Raw genomic sequence first — 8,282 nt, forward strand, 5'->3', positions numbered from 1 at the left:
GGGGAGGGGTTTGGGGTGTGTGTGTCTTTTTGCGCTTTTGTTTAAAGTGTCTGAAATAATGCAGGGGCTCACTGGAACAATGCTCTCTAATGAAGCAGGGCATGTGTCGCACATTTTAGCGAATGATATCAGGGCACCTGGGGGTGCTAGAATGTGAAAGACCTGGCTGAGGATGATGTTGGGTGACTGATCAAGCAGAGGTGCAAAACTCCCTTCCACTTCCTGGATGTAGTCCATGGAAAGTCTTTTCCCAGAACAAGAAAAAGACTATGTTTCATCCTGGAGAAAACTAATTGGTTTGTTCCAAGAGAGCGACCATGATTTAAATTGTCTGCGTAATGGAGATGATTTGGTGATTAGGATCTGAACAACAGTCAAGTGGAAGGGTAAGTTATTTGCCTTTGTAGGAACAGCTGCTCCTAAGTCTCCACCCCAGGGAAGTAAAAAATGTTTCAGTCCTAAAGGTTACAGGTCAAAAAGGAGCTCTAAGTAGAAAGAGGCATGTGTTATTCCTCAGTGCTAATTTCTGTGCTTATGCTACTGACATTGGACTTTGCCTACTTGAATTTTCACTGCATTCCTCCTTCTTATAATTATTTACTCTCCTTTTCTTCCCTGCTTGTTACCCTGAAAAAATGGATTCCAGTTGGTGAAGAACTTCTTAAATGCAAATTCTTTCTCTAAATGGTCCCATGATAACTTCTGATTTGGAAGCTGAGAAAAAAATACATCAGTCCATCCCTCCTGTGGCACAAAAAATGCAGAAGTCCAGTAAGTTGTATCACTTATTTTGATTATGTCAAATAACTTTGATAAATGTGTGTATGATGTTGTTTGGTACATAGATTAAATGGGCACTTTACATTTGCCTGTGATAGCTTGATCAACTTGTAATTCCAACCAGACAATTTCCACAGCTGTCTCGTATCAGCATGGGTCCCTGGATATTCCTAGAGATATGTGGATTGACAACTGAGGATCCAGCCAAGTAAGAATTAAATATTGACTAAAAATAAAAAATACTGCATGTAAAAGTCTGTTATACTTCACTTGAATGAAAAATGAAGCTGAAAATGGCAAAAATTCCATGATCCAGAGGAGAGTTTTCATTGAGGGATGGTATACAGACTGACGTTATCAACTAATCCTGGTTTGCCAGATGTCCTTATATTTGATGAATCTTTCAACCACACTAACTACTGGGTAACTAAAATTCACTAGGACTAGAGGAAAAAGTGGAACCTTGGTGTTGTAGTTATTCCATGTTCACTTAGTTTATTTTTCTTCCACAAAGAAAATCAAATTATAAACACAAAAAACCCCAAGTCTAAATTTTTGTCCAAAGTGATCATCACATTTCAAATATTATATCTTAGGGGGAAAAGGATTACTATTTTGTTTTTCCTACCCTAATCAATGAGGAAGAATATTCTAAGAAAGCAACTATATAAAATAGCTCATTAACCAGATACCCAAACACAATAAATTATTCCACAATTCATGAAAGATTTGGTGAGTAATAGAAGATATGCCAAGATATGGAAACTTGAACAGGTCTTCCTTCTCTCCTCGCCCCCCAGGAATCTGTGGAACCTTTCTAAAAAATAAGCCAGTTAATGTATCCCCTGTTAACTTTGTTCTTATTTCTACTGGAATAGGTTGCAAACCAACAGCTAGTAGCAGCCAGCCAACTATCAGACATACCTGTATTAACTGAACTAAGCTGTTGCTCATGAATGACAAGAAATAACTTCTGATGGAAGGTTGTTTTATACTCACATTGGAACTCTGAATGTTCAGAATTGGAAATATTTATGTGCTTTTAAAAGCTTTAAAAATAATAGTGACATGAGGTAATAAAAATCCATAGAAATGAACAATTTATGACTAATAAAAGGTGGCCTTATTCTTGAAGACATGTAACCACCTAATTAACCACCAAACATTGGATGAGATGTTCATTATTTGAGTCCTTACCATTTGCCAGTGTGTTCTTGGCAGACCTTTTACTGGTATCAGCAGGAGAAAAGGAAATGAGCTGGAAAACATTAAAAAATAATACTCAAAATAGTATTTAGCCATGTGATCCTTTTATGAACTTCACATTGAGCTATTAAAATGCATTCACTAACTGCATAACAGAGAGGTAACAGGCTGTACCAAGAAAAGGGGATCTTAATGTGGTCAAATAGCTTTAAGAATGTGGGTTCAGATTCTTTTTTTTTCAGGTTCAGGTATAAGCAGCATTGAGGAATTCGCTTTTCTAAAGATCATCTACTGGACTTGCAATTCGGACAATCAGGCTGATTCTCCATTGCATTATAACTGAGGCAGTCTTTTATGGATTTGACAGCATTTAATGACTATTTTATTTTCCACAGCTGTATATGGCTACATTTAACTGTCTAAGAGACAGTAACCAACTCTTTGGATCTTGTGAAGTCACAGAGCACTTTTTGGTCTTAGCAAAGCAGGCAGCTCTCATCAACTATTAGGTGATGTTTCCTCTCCATGGGTGTTACCAGTTCTCACCAAATTAGCCTGGAAAGGAGTCCCATGACCTTCCTATTTATTTGCCTGCGCCAGAGCCTTGGAGAACAGTCTGTTGCTCAAAAACTTGTTATGAGCAAAAGAGAAAACACATCTTATATGAAAAGCCAAGAGTTTATTGCTAGTATAGTGGAAATCATAACAGTCTAATCACAGAATTGTGATTAGTCCAGATCTAATTATTGGAGAAAAAAAAAAAAAAAGAAAGTAAACCCCAAATATTATTATACAGAAATTTATTATTATTATTGCTACTATTAACAAGAACACAGTTAAAATTACTATACAAACACTTCCTAGCTTCTAACCCTTTCTTGGTGTGATCACTTTTCCTGCTCCTTGGGGTTCTAACATCAATAACTTTGGTCTAGAATGGGTGGGGTACAGTGAGTCAGAAGCATCCCAATTCCTACACCACAAGGACTATGATGCTGGCGTTTTCATCTTCCTTACTCTAGGATCCACCTCATGAGGTTCAACAAGGCCAAGTGCAAGGTCCTGCACCTGGGTCGGGGTAACCCCCAGTATCAATACAGGCTGGGGGAAGAAAGGATCGAGAGCAGCCCTGCCAAGAGGGACTTGGGGGTACTGATGGACAAAAAGCTGGATATGAGCCAGCAATGTGCGCTGGCAGCCCAGAAGGCCAACTGCACCCTGGGCTGCATCAGGAGAAGAGTGACCAGCAGGTCAAGGGAGGTGATTCTGCCTCTCTATTCTGCTCCAGTGAGACCTCACCTGGAGTACTATGTCCAGCTCTGGAGCCCTCAGCACAAGAAGGACATAGAAGTGTTGGAGCAGGTCCAGAGGAGGGCTACAAAAATGATCTGAGGGCTGGAGCACCTCTCTTATGACGACAGGCTGAGAGAGTTGGGCTTGTTCAGCCTGGTGAAGAGAAGGCTGTGGGGAGACATGATTGTGGCCTTTCAGTACCTAAAGGGGACCTATAGGAAAGATGGGGAAAAACTTTTTAGTAGGGCCAGCTGTGACAGGACAAGGAGTAATGGTTTCAAACTGAAGCAGGGTAGGTTTAGATTGTATCTAAGGAAGAAATTCTTTACAATGAGGGTGGTGAAACACTGGAACAGATTGCCCAGAGAGGCAGTGGAGGCCCCATCCCTGGAAACATTCAAGGCCAGGTTGGACGGGGCTCTGAGCAACCTGATCTAGTTAGTGGTGTCCCTGCTGACTGCAGGGGGGTTGGACTGGATGACCTCTAGGGGTCCCTTCCAACCCAAAACATTCTATGATTCTATGATATGTTTGCTAACATTGCTTTACATATTGCTCTTTCTTCACTTGTCTGCAAGTTCATGGTGAATGCAAATTTACTGTATACAGTGCATTTTACGTAATCAGGTATTTGTTCTTTGTTCAGTTACCACAAAGCTGGTTTTGTTGAGCTCCAGATCTGCATTTTTTTAAGTGACCACTGGTGAGTTGTTTAGAACTATGGTGTCTCCAGCATCAGTCTGTACCCTGACTCTAATCATCCTGTGCCTGTACTCCTCTCCACTGCATCTTGTGTTGCCACTTCTCAAGGCATTTGCTTTCATGCCAGGCCTGTATTTCTTCACAAATATTTTTGTTAGAGTCATAAAAAATTTCTCCTACACAGAAAAATTACTGGTTACTATTGGTTACTATTAATATTCTATACAAAACTTTGCTTATACCATACAAAAGGAAAAACTCTGAATTAGGAGTAGCTAACTCATCATTAGAAAACTTGCAGTTACAGCTAAACCAAGTGAAAACATAGTTCTAGCTAAGAAAAGAAAAGTTAAGAAAAAGCAAAACTGAGAAGTTGCAGTCCTGAGGCCTTGCAAACTCAGTAAAAACCAGTGGCCTACTATCAGCAATGGCTCTACACTTTCTCCTGCCACCTCCAGCAAGCTGTTTATCTCTTAGGTGTTGAAGCTTGCATCAATTTAATGTGTTAATTAAGTTTTTAAGCTAAGCTGAATGAATACAGACCTTTATGCTCACTTAGTGCCAATGTGACGATGGCAGGAAATGAATAGCAGCGGATAAAAAAGAGACAAAATCTAAAGGATTATACAAATAAATAGATTCTTTTCAAGACAGAGCTGGGACTTGGCTCTCTTTAAGGTTGAGATCCTTTGATTTCTCTGCTACTGGCCATAGAATAGAATCACCATCGTGATGATTCACTTTCTAGAAGAGTAGGACCATAGCACACTGGAATGAAAATACAACAGCAGGGGAAAACTTGAAAGTATTTGCCTTCAGACTTTGCTGTCTGGAGAAGTATCAGTCATTTGTAAAAATAACATTAATTTCATAATCCAGTGTTTGTCATTCTCACAATACTGAATGAACTAGGTGAATGAACTAGTCAGGTTTTGTGACATCTATTTTGCATATGTGCAGGTAAATTTATGAGGTAGTAGATAATTAAATAAAGTCATGTGTCTATACAGTGAATGCACTGGAACTATGCTCCTGTGTGCAGGCTTTTTTCTGGACGGATAGGGGCCATTTCTTTACCAGTAGTCACAGTCATATATGGTATGCTGCCCAGTCAGTGTGTGTAGATGACCAGCTCACAAGTATGGGCAAATGGAGTTTGGACATATGCACACGAGCCTTCAGAGACTTAACCTGTGCTTAGCTTGTAAGGCTTAGGTTAGGTTATGTGATAAAACTCATCTGCACACACCCAATGATGCTCAGAGAGACACTGTCAGGGGAGGGAGCCCACATAATACTCTGCCAGTCTACTCTCAGGCCTATTGCAGGAGCCATCAGCCCCTCATGTATTAAGGTAAGTAAAAGAAATAAAAATGACCAAGATTTTATAATAAAGCCTCCTCCCCTTTTCATTATTTTTCTAGAATAAGGGAAAGGGATGTTTAAATTACTATCTCTGTTTTTTTTTAACACTCCTCAAATCTTTATTCCTATTTTGCTGAATTCAGTGTTGTAAACAAAAGTCAAAACAAAGGTGTGCTGCGTTTGGCTGTGGTAGAGTTAAATTTCTTCACAGTAGCTAGTATGAGGCTATTTTTTGGATTTGTGCTGAAAACAGTGTTGATAACTCAGGGATGTTTTCCTTATTGCTGAGCAGGGCTTAAGCAGAGTCAAGGCCTTTTCTGCTTCTCACAGCACCCCACCAGCGAGTAGGCTGGGGGTGCACAAGAAGCTGGGAGGTGACACATCTGGGACAGCTGACCCCAACTCACCAAAGGGATATCCCATATCATATGATGTTGTGTTCAGCATATAAAGCTGGGGGAAGAAGGAAGGGAGAGATGTTCAGAGTGATGGCATTTTGTCTTCCCAAGTAACCATTATGTGTGATGGAGCCCTACTTTCCTGGAGATGACTGAACACCTGCCTGATGATGGGAAGTAATGAATGAATTCCTTGTTTTGCTTTGCTTGCATGTGCAGCTTTTGCTTTACCTATTAGACTGTCTTTATCTCAGCCCTGATTCTCTCCCTCATCCAACTGGGGGCGGGGGGAGGGAGTGAGCGGCTGTGTGGTGTTTAGCTGCCTGCTGGGTTAAACCATGACAAAAGGCAATCAATCAATTTCAAAATAGCAAGAAACCTCCAACAAAAAAACCTTCCAAACAAAAATAATGTTTGACCTCAGAATTAAAACTGATCTATTATCTGATTCAAATAAAAAGAGGTGATTATCCCACTGTATGCAGTGTTGGTGCAGCCTCATCTGGAGTACTGTGTGCAGTCCTGGGCCCCACAATTTAAGAAGGATGTGATGGTCCTTGAATGCATCCAGAGGAGGGCAAAAATGCTGGTGAAGAGGCAGGAAGGAATGTCCCGTGAAGAGTAGCTAAGGCTTGCCTACTTTGGAGAAAAAGGGGCAGAGGGGTGACTTCCTTGCTCTCTACAGCTTCCTGAGGAGAGGAAGTGGAGAGACAAGTGCTGAGCTCTTCTTCTCCCTGGTATCCAGCGACAGAAAACATGAGAATGATTCAAAGCTGCACCAGGGGAGTTTCAGACTTGACATTGGGAAACATTTCTTACTGAGAGGGTGGTCAAGCACTGGAACAAGCTTCCTAGAGAGGTGGCTGATGCCCCAAGCCTGTCAGTGTTTAAGAGGCACTTGGACAATGACCTTAGTAACATGCTTTAACTTTTGGTCAGCCCTGAAGTGGTCAGGCAGTTGGACTAGAGGATTGTCATAGGTCCCTTCCAACTGAAACAGTCTGTTCTATTCTAATGGAGAACTCCAGGAAAACATTTTAAGTTTGACTTTCATTTACACTGAAGTGTTGGAGCAATATATGAGGAAAGAGATAAGGCCTTCAAAAGAGCAAAACCTGCATTTACTTTGACTTAGAAGTTCCTTGATACTGAACAACACGTAAACTATCCCATCTTATAAATAGGAATAATGTCTATTGTCTCTTTTATGCAGGCTTTTCTTTTTATCACTAACGCTAGTGAAGGATCTTGCATTGACTTCAGTGGGTTGAGGATCAATCAAACTGCATCCAGGAATTTCAAATGCCTTTTTTTTTTTTTTTACAGTGAAAATTGCACTTTGAATTGTTAGATGAAAATTGTTTGGGGTATTTTCTTCTTTTTTTTATATAATCTGTATTATTATTTTTCTTTCTTTGTTACAGTTTTCTCACTGCTGCTTCCTTCTTTTTGATGCAATGTAGGTCTGAATAAAGCAGTGTTTTCTTTTATCAGTTTCTCTGAAAGTGGCTATTAGTCAGGGGTAATCCTATTTATTCTAATAGATATCCTTTGACTAAAAATACATTTCTCCTCCTTCCATGAATTTGACTTTGCTGTCTTCCATATGCAGCCGATAAGAAATGCTGTCAGTATCAGGTTGCTACTTTCAATCCATTATGTTTTTTACATATCAGGAGCAAGATTCCATTGCTTCTAGTAATTTGTTCTATCACTTATTCTTATGCGTTTTTTTTACAAAGTGCTTTAGCAAGTGAGCAGCAATGTAGAGGCCAACAGAGAAAAAAAGCCAGATGGAAAAAGAAAGCAAATAATTAATTGTGTTTGATTATGTATAATTTACTTCTTATATTGCTCAGAAATAGTCTGAAATCACTGTTACACTTACCAGTGCGAACAAAGGAAACACAGGAGAGGAGATTACAAGACATGGTTACATTCCAAGCTTACCTGTAAAAATCACTTTGGAAAATAACGTGAAAAACATTCACTTTGAATTTATAGGTCTCTAATGAAATAGGTGTCTGTTTATCCAAACTCCAAAACAAAGCAGATAATATGTTCTCTTAACTTTGCACTGATTTTGCATCAGTAAGAAGAACCTGTTAGATTAGTTTCTTAAGAAACTTAGATTGCAGCTGATATAGTCACATGTGTCCCTGACATAAATCCCAGTAATAATCAGGAATCAACAAATGAACTTTAGAAAACTGCAGTTTCTCTAAAAAAATGCATAACCTAATTCTCTGAATGTATGCTTAATAAAACACTTGTATATTCTTCATAAATTCAGGAGATACATATATATATATATAAACATATACCTACCGTCTACTTCATAACGTTCACTATGTAATGGGGTGCTAATTAACAAAAAGTCCTAATCAGTTGAGATGGGATTGGATCTTTCTGCCCATCTGAACCCTGTGATCCAAAGGGGCCAACTCCCTATTTCCTAGTCAGACAATTTTTATTTGCTCATCTTCCCTTCACGTACATATGGCAGAGGAATGTGAGAAAATTAAGAATATGTGTTAT

This window comes from Egretta garzetta, unplaced genomic scaffold (genome assembly GCF_000687185.1).
Source record: "Egretta garzetta isolate BGI_Z169 unplaced genomic scaffold, ASM68718v1 scaffold808, whole genome shotgun sequence".
NCBI classification, from domain to species: Eukaryota; Metazoa; Chordata; class Aves; order Pelecaniformes; family Ardeidae; genus Egretta; species Egretta garzetta.